Genomic DNA, 18,254 nt, shown 5'->3' with positions numbered 1-18,254 from the left:
TCTGACACAACTTTAACACAAAACTTCCAGTTTGTCAAACTAAGGTATACACGGCTGATTTTAACTTACTTGCAAACCACCAGTTTGTTTCTCTTAAAAACACAAATAACACCTTTTTAAACAATGAAACTGCATTTTTAGATCAATAATATCAAATATGACAATCATTTTAATAATTATTACTCGCTTCAAGAAAAGATGAATCTCTAAGACAGGCAATATGGCAATAATTTTCGAAAAGTAAAAAGCGTTGAAACAATATAATGTAATTAAATCAGATTTCTTCGCATAAGTATTTGTTCGCCATTGAATGCCTGATATGAAAGAATAATTATTTTCTATAAAAGCTTTTTAAAGCTTTTTAAAAAAAAGATTTTTATACACACATTAGCATGGTCAAAGTTAGTTAAAGTATATACAATTTTATTTCTTGCATTTAGGGATATAATGGGCCTGATTACAACTTTGAAGGAGGTGTTAATCTGTCTTACAAATAAATTGAATTGACACTCCTATTTTTTTTATTTTGTTATACATTTCTTTTCAGTGAATAGAGCTGGCCAAGAATGATCCTAGCAGACCCGGTACACAGAAGAACAGCTATCCACCAGGAGTGAGGAACAAAAAGCCAACACTAGCAGGGAAAGTGTGCCTGCCCGAAGGAAAATACGCTCCTCAACAAAAGAGTCTGGGCAGAGGCTGTAGGAGCAACTGAGGTGGGGGGGTGGATGTAGACACCACCAGTCCAGGGGAGGCAGACACTAGGGCTACTCCTGTCCTTGAAGAGGATTTGCTAGTGGTGTCTGAAGGGCTGCATCCATCCTCATATAGCCTGCACCTACCCCCCCCCCCACTCCAGAGGTACCCATATCATTCTGCAGCACCACCTGCACAGCCTTCACCTCTCTGCCACGTGAGCACTCGTGTGCTGACCACTCGCTTCCTCGAACTACGATACACTGTCTGCTCTTATGGAGGACTTGAGACCACGTGAGGAGATTCAGGGATCAATGTCTATTATCCTGTTTCCCAGTTTGTCAGTGTTATCTATTTCACCTACTACCCTTTGATTTGAGCTTCCCATGGTGTTTCCGTCCTGCAATGACCAGCCATTTGAAATCTGTGTCTGAGGAAGAGTTCAACATTGTTAGGGATGGCCAGGAACGTTTGCCCCCAATCCATTAACTTGATTCAGAAACCTCACCCCTAGCTTGGGGGATGGTTTTATAATTGACTAGGACATTGGGATTTATTTGATGATTCTGACTTTTTAGATCTTTAAAATTTAATTTACAGAGTGATGGTATCGGACATGGTTCTTCCATTTTTTTAAATTTATGACCTTTTGTATATAGACATGCTACCTGACATTTACGGATGCACTTTTTATTATTTGCTCAACCCCTTCCACGTTTGGATTTCCCTTCTACCACAAGACTCTATTTAATTTCCCTAAACTCAATCCCAAGGTCTATATTTCTAATAATGAAAATGTCACTTACCTAGTGTACATCTGTTCGTGGCATCAGTCGCAGTAGATTCGCATGTTCTGCAATAGCTCGCCATCTGGTGTTGGGCCGGAGTGTTACAAGTTGTTTTTCTTCGAAGAAGTCTTTTGAGTCACGGGACCGAGTGACTCCTCCTTTTGTCTCCATTGCGCATGGGCGTCGACTCCATCTTCGATTGTTTTTCCCCGCAGAGGGTGAGGTAGGAGTTGAATTGTAGTAATAGTGCCCATGCAATGGAGTGACTAAGTATGCACCTATTTAAGGTTGAGATGATACATATATAAATAATTGAAGGTAACTTCCAAACTGCTACAGGCTCCCGGGGAGGCGGGTGGGCACATGCGAATCTACTGCGACTGATGCCACGAACAGATGTACACTGGGTAAGTGACATTTTCAGTTCGATGGCATCTGTCGCTGTAGATACGCATGTTCTGCATAGACTAGTAAGCAGTTATTTCCCCAAAAGCGGTGGATCAGCCTGTAGGAGTGGAAGTAGTCTGAAATAATGTCCTTAATACGGCTTGACCTACTGTGGCTTGTTGTGCGGATAACACGTCTACACAGTAGTGCTTGGTGAATGTGTGAGGCGTAGACCATGTGGCTGCCTTACATATTTCTTGCATTGGGATGTTTCCTAGAAAGGCCATGGTAGCACCTTTCTTTCTGGTTGAGTGTGCCCTTGGTGTAATGGGCAGCTGTCGTTTAGCTTTAAGGTAGCAGATTTGGATGCATTTAACTATCCATGTGGCTATACCTTGTTTTGAAATTGGGTTTCCTGCATGAGGTTTTTGAAAGGCAATAAAGAGTTGTTTAGTCTTTCTGATGTTGTTTGTTCTGTCAATGTAATACATCAATGCTCTTTTGACATCTAATGTATGTAGTGCCCTTTCAGCTACGGTATCTGGCTGTGGAAAGAACACTGGAAGTTCCACTGTTTGATTTAGATGGAACGGTGAAATAACCTTTGGCAAAAATTTAGGATTGGTCCTTAGGACGACTTTATTTTTGTGTAGTTGTATAAAAGGTTCCTGTATAGTAAACGCCTGAATCTCGCTTACTCTTCTCAGGGAAGTAATGGCGATGAGAAATGCCACCTTCCAGGTTAGGAACTGTATGTCGCAGGAGTGCATGGGTTCAAAAGGTGGACCCATAAGTCTAGTTAGGACAACATTTAGGTTCCATGAAGGAACAGGTAGTGTTCTTGGTGGTATAATTCTCCTAAGGCCCTCCATGAATGCTTTAATGACTGGTATTTTATATAGGGAAGTTGAATAGGTAGTCTGCAGGTATGCAGATATTGCTGCAAGGTGAATCTTAATGGAAGAGAAAGCTAGGTTAGATTTTTGTAAGTGAAGCAAGTAACCCACTACATGTTCTGGAGTTATGTGTAATGGTTGTATTTGATTAATATGGCAGTAGCAAACAAACCTCTTCCATTTACTTGCATAGCAGTGCCTGGTGGATGGCCTTCTTGCTTGTTTTATGACTTCCATACATTCTTGGGTAAGTTGTAAGTGCCCGAATTCTAGGATTTTAGGAGCCAGATTGCTAGATTCAGCGATGCTGGATCTGGGTGTCTGATCTTTTGGTTGTGCTGTGTCAACAGATCTGGCCTGTTGGGCAATTTGATGCAGGGTACCACTGATAGGTCTAGCAGCGTTGTGTACCAGGGTTGCCTTGCCCAAGTTGGTGCTATCAATATGAGTTTGAGTTTGCTTTGACTGAGTTTGTTTACCAGGTAAGGAAGGAGAGGGAGAGGAGGAAAAGCGTAAGCAAATATCCCTGACCAGTTCATCGATAGGGCATTGCCTTGGGATTGTTTGTGTGGGTATCTGGATGCGAAGTTTTGGCATCTTGCGTTCTCCCTTGTCGCAAACAAGTCTATCTGAGGTGTTCCCCAGAGTTTGAAATAAGTGTTCAGAATTTGGGGGTGAATTTCCCATTCGTGGACCTGTTGGTGATCTCGAGAGAGATTGTCTGCGAGTTGATTTTGTATCCCTGGTATAAACTGTGCAATTAGGCAAATTTGGTTGTGAATTGCCCAATGCCAAATTTTTTGTGCTAGCAGGCTTAACTGCGTGGAGTGCGTCCCTCCCTGCTTGTTTAGATAATACATTGTTGTCATGTTGTCTGTTTTGACGAGAATGTATTTGTGAACTATTATTGGTTGGAAAGCTTTTAGTGCTTGAAAAACTGCTAGAAGTTCTAGGTGATTGATATGCAGTTTTGTTTGATGTACGTTCCATTGTCCTTGTATGCTGTGTTGATCGAGGTGTGCTCCCCACCCTGTCATGGAAGCATCTGTTGTTATTACGTATTGTGGCACTGGGTCTTGGAAAGGCCGCCCCTTGTTTAAATTTATGTTGTTCCACCACAGAAGCGAGAGGTAAGTTTGGCGGTCTATTAACACCAGATCTAGAAGGTGACCCTGTGCTTGAGACCACTGTGATGCTAGGCATTGTTGTAAGGGCTTCATGTGCAGTCTTGCGTTTGGGACAATGGCTATGCATGATGACATCATGCCTAGGAGTTGTAATACCATCTTTGCCTGTATCTTTTGTGTTGGATACATGCGTTGTATGATGGTGTTGAAATTTTGAATTCTTTGTGGACTTGGAGTGGCTACTCCTTTTGATGTGTCTATTATGGCTCCCAGGTATTGTTGTACCTTGCGTGGCAGAATTTTGGATTTTGTGAAATTGACGGTGAACCCTAGTTTGAAGAGGGTTTGTATGATATGATTTGTGTGATTTGAGCACTCTATTAACGAATGGGCCTTGATTAGCCAGTCGTCTAGATATGGGAACACATGTATTTGCTGCCTTCTTATGTGTGCTGCGACTACTGCTAGACATTTGGTAAAGACTCTTGGTGCGGTTGTTAATCCGAAAGGCAGTACCTTGAATTGGTAATGTATTCCTTTGAATACAAACCTTAGGTATTTCCTGTGCGATGGGTGTATTGGTATATGGAAATAAGCATCCTTGAGGTCTAAAGTTGCCATGTAGTCGTGCAGTTTTAGCAATGGCAATACTTCTTGTAGTGTGACCATGTGGAAGTGGTCTGATTTGATGAAAGTGTTCACTACTCTGAGGTCTAGGATTGGTCTCAGCGTTTTGTCCTTCTTTGGTATCAGAAAGTACAGTGAGTAAACTCCTGTGTTTATTTGTGTGTTTGGCACTAATTCGATTGCATTCTTTTGCAATAGTGCCTGCACTTCTATCTCCAGGAGATTGGAATGGTGTGTTGTTAAATTTTGTGCTTTTGGTGGTATGTTTGGAGGGAATTGTAGAAATTCTATGCAATAACCATGTTGGATAATTGCTAGAACCCAAGTGTCTGTAGTGATTTCCTCCCATGCTTTGTAATAATGACCTATTCTTCCCCCCACTGGTGTTGTGTGGAGGGGGTGAGTGACATGTGAGTCACTGTTTAGTAGTAGGGGTTTTGGGGCTTTGAAATCTCCCTCTATTTCTAGGGAATTGCCCTCCTCTATATTGTCCCCGAAAACCTCCTCTATACTGTCCCTGGTAAGTGGACGGTGTTGCTTGTGAGGTGCTGGCTTGTGTGCTTTGACCTCGAAAGGGCGTTTTACGGAATGTGCTGTAATTCCCTCTGCTCTGCGGGGAGTAGAGTGCGCCCATGGCTTTGGCAGTGTCCGTATCTTTTTTGAGTTTCTCAATCGCTGTGTCCACTTCTGGACCGAACAGTTCTTTTTCATTAAAAGGCATATTGAGAACTGCTTGTTGAATCTCTGGTTTAAATCCAGACGTTCGGAGCCATGCATGCCTTCTGATAGTTACAGATGTATTAATTGTCCGTGCAGCTGTATCTGCAGCGTCCATGGAGGAACGTATCTGGTTGTTGGAGATGGTCTGTCCCTCCTCAACCACTTGTTTTGCCCTATTTTGGAAGTCCTTGGGCAGATGTTCAATGAGATGTTGCATCTCGTCCCAGTGGGCTCTGTCATAGCGCGCAAGTAGTGCCTGGGAGTTCGCGATGCGCCACTGGTTTGCAGCTTGTGCTGCGACTCTCTTACCAGCTGCATCGAACTTGCGGCTTTCTTTATCTGGGGGTGGTGCATCTCCAGATGTGTGAGAGTTGGCCCTTTTCCTAGCTGCTCCTACAACAACAGAGTCTGGTGGCAGCTGTGTAGTGATGAAAACCGGGTCCGTAGGAGGCGGCTTATACTTTTTTTCCACCCTTGGTGTGATTGCCCTACTTTTGACCGGCTCCTTAAATATGTCTTTTGCGTGCCGGAGCATACCAGGGAGCATAGGCAGGCTTTGGTAGGAGCTGTGGGTGGAGGAGAGTGTGTTGAACAAGAAATCATCCTCGACCTGTTCTGAGTGGAGGCTTACGTTGTGAAATTGTGCTGCTCTAGCCACCACCTGAGAGTACGCGGTGCTGTCTTCTGGTGGAGATGGCTTTGTAGGGTATGCCTCCGGGCTGTTATCTGACACTGGGGCGTCGTATAGGTCCCATGCGTCCTGATCTTGGTCACCCTGGCTCATGGTGGTGTGAGCTGGGGAGTGTGATGGAGTTTGTGCTGGTGAAACGTTAATCACGGGCGGAGGAGAGGGTGGTGGTGTAACTCTTTTCACCACTTTTGGTTGTGGTGCTTGTTCCGTCTGGAACTCCAACCTTCTCTTTCTCCTAATGGGGGGAAGGGTGCTTATTTTTCCTGTCCCCTGCTGAATGAAGATACGCTTTTGCGTATGGTCCACATCAGTTGCTTGTAGCTCTTCCTCAAACCTATGCTTTTGCATTTGGGAGGTTAGCGAGTGCTCTTCTGTATAAGAGCCTGAAGCTGGGTCGCTTGCAGTTTGTTTCGGCATCGAAACTTTGTCTGCGTGTTTTTTCGGCTCCGAGGTGACTTTTTTCCTTTTCGGGGCCGAAACCTCTCGGCGTCGATCTGTTTCGGTGCCGCTGTCTCGGCGTCGAGCCGTGTCCACACCGGCATCTCGGTGTCGAGGCTTGTCTCCAGCACTTTCTCGGTCCCGAGAAGGCTGCGTGCCGGTGTCTCGACCGGAGTCGGACGATCTCGGCACTGTTTGGGCCTTTTTCGGTGCCGACGGTCGGTCACCGAATTTATGGGTCGAGCCATGGCCTGGTGGCAGTGGCGTCCCCTGGGCCTTGTAAATGTTTCTTTGTGTGGTTTTCGACGTCTTACTCACGGTTTGTGTATCGTGGAATCCTTCGGAGTCTGAGTCTTGGATCGAGAAGGTACCTTCTTCTTCCTGTTCCTCGAACTCCCGTTGGGCTGTCGGTGCGGACGCCATTTGAAGTCTTCTGGCTCGACGGTCTCGGAGTGTTTTTCGGGACCGGAACGCACGACAGGCCTCGCAGGTGTCTTCGCTGTGCTCAGGTGACAGGCACAGGTTGCAGACCAAGTGTTGGTCTGTGTAGGGGTATTTATTGTGGCATTTGGGGCAGAAACGGAACGGGGTCCGTTCCATCGGCGTTCTTCAGCACGCGGTCGGGCCGACCAGGCCCCGACGGAGGATCGAAAAACTACCCCGAAGGGCACCGGAGCTCTTCGATCTTCGATGCGGTGTGGAATCTAAGTACGCCGATCCCGAACGCAACAATACCGACGAAAATCTTCCGAAATTAGCTAATTTTCCGTTCCGAAACTCGGAGCGACAGGAACACGTCCGAACCCGATGGCGGAAAAAAAACAATCGAAGATGGAGTCGACGCCCATGCGCAATGGAGACAAAAGGAGGAGTCACTCGGTCCCGTGACTCAAAAGACTTCTTCGAAGAAAAACAACTTGTAACACTCCGGCCCAACACCAGATGGCGAGCTATTGCAGAACATGCGTATCTACAGCGACAGATGCCATCGAACATATACTTTCATTATCTTACCTAAAAAAGATGATTTTTTGTTTTAACAATAATGTGTTTGGTATTTCTTGAAATCATCCTCACATTAATATATCTTATGGCATGAAAATGAAGTGCGTAGTTAGAAAGATGATTTTTTTTAGATAATCAACAAACCTTGAAATCCTTAAGATTTAGAATGTTACAGAATAGCATAATATAAATAACACTTTCGTAGGTACTAAAACAAGTGGTCACAGATAAACTTTACACACTTTTATTTGCTTAAAAAAGGTACATACTATTTTTAAATTAACAATGGTAGTCAGTGAGTGTGGTAGGGTGGTGTCTGCGGTGGTAGAAGTAATAGTGGTGTAGGTGTTTTGGGCAGAGGTAGTAAGCTTTTATGTTGTGTGTCCTTCATAAGTTGAGGTCTCTATAGAATTATGTGCATTTGTTGCCCCTGAATAATGACATTGGCATTTTTTTATTGTTGTCTCTATCATCCCCACACCTCCTCCTCCTTTTCTTCATGTGCAGCAGTGGCTGCTGAGATGGTTGTTTGGAGGAGGACTGGATTTTCCCTTTTGATTGACCACAGGCCTCTCCTTGTTGATGATTCAACATCATTGCCTGACCCAATGTCCCCTTTACCTGCAAGAATAAGACAGAAACAGTTGAAATACATCAAATAGAGTTTAGTTACAATACTTCTACAGACTACAATATTAGAAAATGAGAGAAAATATCTAATAGGGTTAGTACCATTATAACTGACAAAAATATGAGGGTAACGGCTGATCCATGCATGGAGTTATTACAGCTCTAAAATCTCAATTCTCCAGCTCCAGCAACAGATGTTTCCTTTCTGGACTGCCTCCTTATAGTTGGTGTTCAAAACGTATCTTCTCATTTAACAGCTACAAAGAGAAAAGCAACACAAAATGTAAATTTCATGTTTAATGTCAAACTATAAAAGGGATGCTTGCCACAAATGCTGGCAACTTAGAAGTTAATACTTGAATGGAAAACTATAAAAACACTATTGAAAACACTTTAGAAATAGAAAAATAACATACAGAAAGCACTGTCAGTTAATTAATGATGATGGAATATAGATGGAAAGACCAGATGTTCCCAGACTCACCTGACCAATGGATGGTAGAGGGCCTAGATGCGGCTACCAAGATGACCCTGTTGCAATTGGTGGCAGGGCCAACAACACAGTGCCTCAATGGAAAGAAACAAATGTGTATGAGGATACTCTGGTTAAAAATGAATCTCAAAATTATATTTGAGCACAGTTATGAGTCAATAAAACACAATGTAAAAATAGGACTAGGATATTTGAAACTAAGTTATAGAAATCCCTTAAAGTGTGGAACTGAGACAGTTAGACTGAAGGCAAACCTATATGTGTAGTTGGGTTGCTTTGAAAGACATGCCTTGTGTGCTTCCCTGTTGCACTTGGAATTACTCTAGCCCCAGATGAAGCAAACAATTTACTCAAAAAAGTGACATTGACATATGAAATTCATGAAGATTAAAAGAAATGTAATATAAACATCAAATTCTTTGTATGGTATGTGTGCTTAATAATGTAGGTATGAAGAAGGACAGAGTTGGGTCAGAGATTATAAGGCAGTTTGTAGTTACAGAGAAGGGGTTAAAACCAGGGCCACTGGCGTTATGAAATTCTGCAGCTGCAGCATTGTACGCATGTGCCACATAGTCCACAATCTGCTGCATAATTTGCAGATTGAAGCAAAAAAAATAGGTTTCCACCTTAAACACATCAAAAGTCTCTACTAGCAATGTGGCTGCACATGTAGTTGCATAGTTAAAGGCCCTACAGAAAGGTTAGCTGCACACCTTTCAGGTGCTTATTGCAGTATTTGTGTGTTAAACTGGTATGATTGAAGTGAAACCTTTGCCCACACAAAGTTAACATGTCTACAAATAACTAGCATGTCAAAGATGACAAAATAATGAACTAATAATTGTGCCATATTACTCTGCATAGTTTGTATTTACTTTCAACATAATTTAGTAAAGAGTGATGCATAATTTGGTCTTCCCCTGTCGCACAATTCCTGTGGCCCTGGTTAAAATCTTACTTTGCACGCTATTAAGGTTGTTTCCAAAGGCAGAGCATGTAGCAGTTGAGAGTGCATTGTGGAGCGGCAGTCTCCTTGAGTGGGGGTAAGATGGAGATAGGATCCAGGCGGCTCTCGTGGAAAAGGTTGTGGCAGCTGAATCCTTGAGAACTTCTCCTTCTCCGCCTCCTCTCATCTTACCATTTCTTGTTAATGTTTCCGACAGTGCATGTCTCTTCCTCAAGTCTGTCACCTCCTGCCACAAGGCTACGTACTAAGCTCCACTGAACGAGAATAGAATAATTGGTTGTGTTATTTTACATCAAACGTCACTACAGGGGCTGTCGCATTCTCAGTGAAATTTCTCTTCCCTCTACAGACGTGAGGTCAGTATCCTTCAGGCAGAATGTGGTCACTACAGAATTTAACAAAAGAGAAAGAAAATACCGAAGTCTACGGTGTGGGCAGCATTTATGTTTTTGGAACTGAATGGGGAGTCAGTTGTGTGAATCAGTTTAAGTGTATGCAATTATCCCATTCCTTTCCATGGGGTGAGCTCTCTTCTGCATGCAGCGTAGTTTCCCCGTTGCACAGGTCTCCACCAAGTGTCATAAAATTACTAGTAGTAATGTTACAGTTGAAAGTTAGGTTGTAGCAGATTCGACCTACTGAACTGGAAACATTTAAGCCTACACCTAGCTGATTCGAAGGGCTATGGCTTTGCAACCTACACCAGCTTTATTATAACTGTTTACTGTCGGCCTGAGCCACGTAGTCATTTTCATGTATAAATTTACTTTGAATAAAATGTGAATTTATGTCTATAAATCGATTTACTCACAGAAAATATTACCCCAGAACTATTCCCATGGGCGGGAGTGTGCAATTTAGGACTGTGATGTCCTGGAAAGACTGCACACATACAGGATTATGAGAATGTTAAACATTTTCTCAGCCTCTTCTACCCCCTGTAAACGGTCCGAAATTTAGCACTGTCAATGGCTGCAATACATCCCCTTACAGGTCACTACTGGGACCCGGACTTCGTCTCAAATTAGTGAGAATTAGGGGGCGTCTCCATAGGGAAAACTATTTTTCAAGTGGAGAAATAGAAACTATTTGCAATTTCACGAATGAAAGCTATTTTTGTAGGCAAAATTGCCTGTATAACAAGATATGCTAAAGTAAACTTTTATAACTGGCTTCAAGTGAACATAAATAGGAATTCATTAAAGTTTTCCATTAAAAGATCCGGAGAATTCGCAGATTTTCATTAGTGTTCCCAGGAACCTTTTTAAATGCCAGATAATCTAAAATCTACACTCAAAGGTCAATGTAAAATTACGAGTTATTGAATTTATTTGAGAATCTGACCCTAGATATTTTGAAATACATATGCCTTCTGTGCCTAGATGTGTTATATTCAAGAGTAGGTGGTTTGAAGAGAAAGTTCGCAAGCCATAAAGGGAAGATTTTCACATTAGTTGTGGGTGCTCTTCCTAAACCTGGGTGTGAGTGAGTTAGATACATGAACCGTCATGCTTTCCCAGCACAACATAAAATAATACAAAAATGTTATCTATCCATCTAGCTATATATATATATGTGTGTGTGTATATATCCTACAAGTGGATTCCCATATTTGGCAGAAAGTTAGCTCTTGGTCCAGAAAGTGTGCTTTTTGTGATTTTGTGTCACTCCGTTCAATAGTTCTAGAGTAATTAGAGATTAAGAAATATAGATATCTAGGGATGCGGATCCAGCATGAATTCAACTGTTCCCATGCTGATATCTAATTGGCTGTCAAAATTTCAACAAGGAAGTGCTGGCAGCCATATTGGGAATCGACTTCAGGCGAGTTCCAGAAATAAATTGAAAAGACAAAAGTGACCAGGATAGGGTCATCCTCAGCCCCTAGTCTTGGTCTAGGGGTCTCTGACAGGCCCCACCAGGGCTAAAAAGCATTTTTTTTTTATCTCGGAAAAGATCTGCAGATCTGGAATATAAAAAAAAAAGGTTGTCTCCTGCTGTTTTATTTGACCACTCTGGTGGGCTAGGTCCTGGGACCATTGAGAAAGGAGAGGGTGACAGGGCCCCCCTCCTTAGGCTTATATTAGCCGCAGGGACCACCAACTCCTGGGAGTGATTAGACAAAAATGTGCAGAGGGCTGCACTGCCCCCACACCCTGCGGACTACCACCTCCCCAGGACAAAATGTTTTACATGGGGGAGGTCTCCCCCAAAGCCCTGGGGACAACCACTTCCCTGGGGCTAAATAACAAGATTGTGGGGGTGGGCGAGCGCAGCGCCCCCCCAACTCCCCACAGCCACTGGTATCGTCACCTTCCTGGGGCTGAAGTAGGATAATGAAGGAGGTCCTTTGCGGAACTCGGCTCTGGGGACCACCACCTTCCCTGGCAAAGTTTAAGGTTGGAAGGGGGCCACCCCAACCCCCTCAAGAAGCCAATATTGGCCCTGGGGACCACCAGCTCCCAGGCCTCGCTTCTGGTATGTGCCAGGGGTGCCCATCCATGGGACATAGCTGAGTTAACGGGAGCTTTGACAGCATGTTTAGCAGCTCCCTGTCTGTCCCACAGGAGATGGGACCCAGCTGAAACAGCTGGGGTCTTGAGCCCCCTCGCAGTCCCATTGCACCCATTCCCACAGTCCCACAGGGCACTCAGGACAGATTGCCCCACCCTCACCAATAAAAAACAATCCATGTTGGGGCTGGGCCCGGGGAGATGGCGTCCCGGTGCCCGAAATTGGCCAGAAAACGGGGGCTGCGCAGCCCCCTTCCCCAATAAAAAACAATATGTGTTAAGGCCAGGCCCTGTGAGATGGGGTTCTCGGGCTGAGGTGGGCTCCGGGGCCGAAAGAACAGGATAAGAAAGAACCCACTGGTCACAGTCACATACAGATTGTGCTCCAATTGATCAAACAGGGATTCACCTTAAAGAAGGATTTCAGATCATTGTTCAATATGGAATCGCTGAGTAAACACACTTGCTTTGGGTGGGGCACAAGTTATAGTTACCTAAGGCCGTGAGTTACAGATACTTGCAATAACTCTAATTATAACTCCTGAACTTCTCTGGTTTTCTGCGAGTAAATTCAGAACCTAACTATACCATACCTGTAACCTTTGGTTTTTTGAGTGAATATATATAAATATATATATATATATGTATATATATATATATATACACACACACACACACACACACTTAATAATACATTTTTTAAAAATTAAGTGAACATATAAAACAAAATATCGAAGAAAAAAAACCCATCTACAATTAACCACCAATACGAAAAAATAATAATATAACACCGATTTTGAAAAATAGGAAAAGTCTTACACCTTCATGCATTACATTTTATTTCATTTAGTATTATAATTTCAATGTACACAAACACCAGGAATGTGTTGGGCTTCTGAGAACTTATTTACTACTCCTACTTCAGTGTAACCAACTGTAGAGAAAGTGTTGGACTTCAGAGGGGTTAGATGTACTCTTCCCACTCCAGTCCAAGCAAAAGTAGGGAACGTGTTAAATGACTGAGAGGTCACATATACCATTACAACTCATAATCATTTTGTCAGAAACAAATTTAACAAATAAAAAATCAAGAAATTATATACATTTTTTAAATAAATGTAAATGTCAATTAAAAAATATCAAGCTATAGGTTACAATAAATTACATTTTGAAATAAATGTAAATTAAATTCACATCCATCCAAAAAATGCAGCTGACCTCGAACCAAACATCAGAAATCACAGGGTAGAGGAATCAGCGCAAAGCACGGAAACACAGGGAAAAAGCAGGCATGAGAAAGAGCATTTATTCCTTCTTCAGCAATCAAAGCAACAACTCAAAACTGCAGAAATACACCACAGTAACAAGAGACAAAAACCAATCTCACTGACCACACAGCGCATCAAGTTACTAATTCAGACTCAGCAACTTTACAGGAAATTGCCTCTCCAGAAGGGGATGAAATGGGAGCCCGCAGAGAGAGTTGCCAGGTGGCAACCTAAGCAGACAGTCTAGTCCCCGCAACACCTCAGATGGGTGCGCCTGAAAAAGCATGGCTGACAGACCTCCTAGTGCAGGCCACCAAGTTAACTCTATAACCGAAGGCCACCTCCACAACAGGCCGTGCTACGAAAAAAGGAATCATTCGTCTAGCGCAAACCTCGGCTACAGATCAGGCATTAATGACTCAAACCTTCAAACCTGTATTGGGCAAATATAAAACAGACCAAGAAAATTCAGGGCCCAAGACACCATCAAGCTAGACCCAATAACTATCTTAGCAAGGTTCAAATACCCAGTAGTTACTAGGGCATCTCCTCCTAGAACTGAGGCTCAGCAGCCTTGTGCCACCGGAAATAATGACACTGACACTAGAATACATCCCCCAGCGCAACAAAAGGCCACGTAGTCCTAATGTATCTTGAGTACCAACCAAGATGTCATTTTGACCCTTTCAGCCATGGCAACATCCTTCGATTACTAAGTCTAATTCCAGAAACTGGTAACCTGACCATGGATTACACTGTCTTGGTTTGAATTGCTGGCTCCAACATCAGAAAGAACAAATGAAACACCAAGGTGACCTAGTCTTCTTTTGCAGCTACAAAATAGGTACTAGGTGTTGCTGTGACCTTCAAAAGCTGGGGGATATTGATGTCATCCAATGAAGAGCTGTCATATTTTCACATCCTAATAACGCAAAAGATGAATCAGAAGTCCACCATTCCTCATAAACACTTCTAGCTCAATTTTGAGGAGCGCATGGAGCAAATCTACAATGCTCCCCAGCTCTCATACCCTTTTGCAGCCCATGAGCATCACCAGAAGGCCACTGCTAGACTACGATTGGAGTTGGATTTTCCTGATTCAACCAAAAAGCACACACATGAATATGTCCTATATCATCGGCATTGCCCGATTAGGCAGGAAAGCTTCAAATCTGTTCATGGAATATTGGGAACGGTTTGTTAGACAACCTAGCAGATGATGAGGCTCTCTTTCCAGATAATCATGCTACAAGAGACATGGGCTTAAAAAGTGCCTGTAATCCCAGGCTTTATTATGTGCACAGTACCAGCCACAAAAGACACAACCCATTTCCGCCAAAGCAGAGGCGTAGCAATCTACATCAAGACTGCTCTAAAAGGCAAACACAACATGAAACAGACAGTATGGAGCAGCCTGCAGACAGTTCTAACTACTCTACAAAAGGGGCTCAAGGAGTCTCAATTTAGCTTTCATGAACATTACATACCTTCAAAAGTGAAATTCAAACAGTTGACTAAAGAACGTCTGATAAATAACATTTCAGACCTGGAAGCTGGGTCACACCCTTTTGAAATAATTATTTCCGGGGACTTCGATATGAACCTACTGGGGTCATCACAAGTCAAGGAGCTATTGGCAGCTCAGAATACTTTCTGGATGGTCCCTGAACAAGCTCATAATCCCACCTTCAAGCACAACAAAAAAGGCAGAGAGCGTATAGGAGAACTAGAGTCCTTGAACCTACTACTAATTAATGGCTGCTTCCATAACGACTGTCCTTCACTTTTCACAACCATACAGCTTGCTTCCTAATAGACTTCACAGTGCTTTCAGTTCTACTCATACACTTTGTCTCCAGTTTCTCAATAAAGCCAAGGGATAAGAGCAACCACTTACTGCAAGAGCTATACCTTGCCCTTTCCCTGGACAGCCACAAACTAATTGACACTATTCAAGGCAGCAACTATATAGTAAACATTAGGAAACTTAAATGGTCATCGAGCACAATCCATGATCTAGCGGAAGCAGCTAAATGTTTACTGATAGCCCTTTTGGATAACATGAGTGCCATTCACATCACTTGGGAGCGATTTGCAACAGAATTTGTTGACAATCAGGCAGTCACAGGAGGAGGCTCCAGAAATGTTCACAGAGTCACCCGACCAGCAGTCAATAGGAAAACAGAGGAGTTAAAGCCTAAATCAAGCTCTCTGTACGTATCATAATACTCCTAGTGAGAATGCCCTGAATATAAAACTTGTGTATAGAAAGCACTTATGGAATCTAAAAAGAGACTCAATCAACAACAGGCATGACAAATTTTGGAAGACAATGAACTAACTAAGTGACCTACCCCAATCAAGAAGCACAGCTAACATCTCAGAAGAAAACTGGTATCAATAGCTCTCAAAACACTTTCGTCAATCAGGCTCAGCACCACGCCTGGTGAATTTCACAGAACATCAAGTGATGACTCTCCCAACCCTACCATCAACTCAACTGGACTCTTGACCTTAAGTCCTCTGTCCATGCAGGCAGCAATAATCGAGTGGCAAATCTTAAAAAGACGAAGAAAAGGAGCACCTGGCCCAAATGGCTTTCCTAAAGCTATTTTAAAAAAAGACAAATCACTTTGGGCAGGGAACCTGGAGTAGTATACAAAAGTCTTATTATTTCAAACACCATCCCCTCCTTGTGGAAGGGCTCTACCATCGCCCGATCTACAAACGGGGAGAATGAGTCTGACCCTGCGAACTATCGGCTCATAGCACTTTTGGATGTGGACCCTAAATACTTTGCTGGCTTTCTCCTCTAGGAACCAGTATCATAGGCAAACAAAAAGGATGATTCCATTCAAACAAAAAGGGTTTGCTAAAGAAGTGGGCACAACAACAAATCTGTTGGCCATATGCTTACTGTTTGACCAAAACAGGGCATGTAAGCAACCCTCTGGCTCTCTTTTTATAAATTACAAGGCTGCTTTTGATCAAGTGGCTAGAGGAAAGCTGTGGACTAAGTTGGCCAGTTAAAAAAAATACCCAACCCACTGCTGAGAGCCTTAGTTCTTCTCCATACTGACACCTGGGTCCAAATTAAGCTAGGAGGTGGTATCCACATATTGAGAAAGATCTCAACTCATCAAGGGCTACAGCAAGGGTGTGTGATAGCCCCACTCTCTTCAATCTCTTCTTAGCTGACCTGCCTACCAACCTAGCACAGGTTAATTCACATGCCCCTAAGATGGGCAATACCCTGCTTTCATGTCTGATATACGCCGACAACTTAGTGATACTTAGCCGAACCAAAATCGGCCTCCACAGGCTCCTGAAGGCTACAGCCTCATACTCTGACATAAACCCAATGGAGATCAATTTAAAGAACTCTAAAATAACGATTCAGGGAGAATCGCTTCACAGCCCCCAAAAGCAGCACATGGGCAAGGATAAAGTAGAGGAGGTTCAAGAATATATGTACCTGGATATGTTTCTAGACAGACAGGGTTCCAACAAACAATACATGGATCTCATGCAGACGAAATAATTTGCTCTCACTGCAGCTTTCAAGCACATTGAAGCAGCCACAGCATTCTCCACATTTCTACCTCTTCTGAAAATAATTCAGGCTAAATTAGTTCCAACTATTAATTATGGAAGTGAAGCCTTAAGGGGTAGAGATGCGGGTTATCTGGATAAAGCCATCATCACACTTTTTAAAGTAATTTTTCTCCCTACTGTCCCTAGCTCAGTTGTATCTTGAATTCGGCCTAACCAAAAAAGGAGCCTTTATTAAACTCTGGTACAAGCAAATAACATCGCCATTAAAGCCCAGACTGAAACATTGTTCCTGAGGTATCGCTTGAGAAGCCTACCATTACTTCTGCATCTACCCTTGAAGCGAATCAGCATGACAGAGCTCTGCCGACTTTGCAGAAAATCTCCTGAAACTTTGGTCCACTAAATCGGTACATGTGAGGCAAACATAAAAGACCAAAGGACTATTCCAAGACCATTATGGAATCAGAGAGTGATAAGCTGCTGTAGGCTTGCAATCATAGCTTGTTTTAACTCAACGGACATACAGCTCAGCTGCAGGCTTACAAAATACCTGACTAAACATGACCAGAAAATTAACCTTCTACTGATGCTATAACCCCTGCAGCTACTCAAGCTCCCTGAACAATTTTTTGCACATGTAATTAGTGCTGCACTGTCTCTTAACGTAAACATGCAGTCCGGGACTGAAGCTGATTTTTACCTTACAGTTAAATCTGTTGCACTAGGCACTTTAAACTTGCAACATTTTCCACCATGTTTTATTCATCATCACTAATCGAAGCATCTCTTTGTAAGTTTCTATTTTAAAGGTTTTACCTAAGTAGCAATTTTAATTAACTGCACACTTAATACAATTAAATTTGAAACCTAAATAGAATAATAATAAAATGAAAATAGTACTTAAGTCCAACAAATGAAACAAAAAATGCATATAAAATACATTTTACAACTATTAATAAATACACTTACAAAAAAATAAATATTTCAATTAAAACAAAAATATACATAAACAAAAAATAAATAATCATTACATCTAAACAGCATAAAATGAATAAAAAATCAATCAATATTTAAATACCTTACCCATCCAATCCCTTCACACAGCCAACAAACTACCACTATAATATGAATTACTAATAAATTAAAAGACAATTAAATTACACATTTTAAAGAAAAATAAAACCATTATACTAGGAAAAACTATCAACTAAAATTAATATATTAACTCAGTGTTTCCCAAATTGTGGGTCACAACCGACTGGTGGGGCACAAGCAGATTTTTGGTGGGTTGCGAAAAGTACCAGAAATAATTAAAGATGTCTCTAAATTCTGTATTTATTTTGTCACATTTACTGCGCTTCAAAGACAGAGGTAAAATAAATGTTAGGCTATGTCTTCTGACACATTGCTGCTTATTTGTTTAACATGGGATTGCTGTTAACAAACTACT

The 18,254-nt window shown here is 42.4% G+C and overlaps 1 protein-coding gene and 1 long non-coding RNA gene across 4 annotated transcripts in view; both read right to left on the bottom strand.

The window, feature by feature from the left end:
• The window catches only part of LOC138292733 (cytochrome P450 2D15-like), a 335,835-nt gene that overhangs the window by 261,720 nt on the left and 55,861 nt on the right, over nt 1-18,254 (bottom strand). The window lies entirely within an intron of this gene.
• On the bottom strand, nt 7,604-17,980 carry LOC138292734 (uncharacterized). The gene is made up of 3 exons (XR_011202778.1): nt 8,490-17,980; nt 8,108-8,262; nt 7,604-7,996 (listed from the first exon to the last, which is right to left on the bottom strand). It is a non-coding gene; the product is annotated as an uncharacterized lncRNA (long non-coding RNA).

This window comes from Pleurodeles waltl, chromosome 4_2 (genome assembly GCF_031143425.1).
Source record: "Pleurodeles waltl isolate 20211129_DDA chromosome 4_2, aPleWal1.hap1.20221129, whole genome shotgun sequence".
NCBI classification, from domain to species: Eukaryota; Metazoa; Chordata; class Amphibia; order Caudata; family Salamandridae; genus Pleurodeles; species Pleurodeles waltl.
This window is presented reverse-complemented; position numbering and strand designations above follow the sequence as displayed.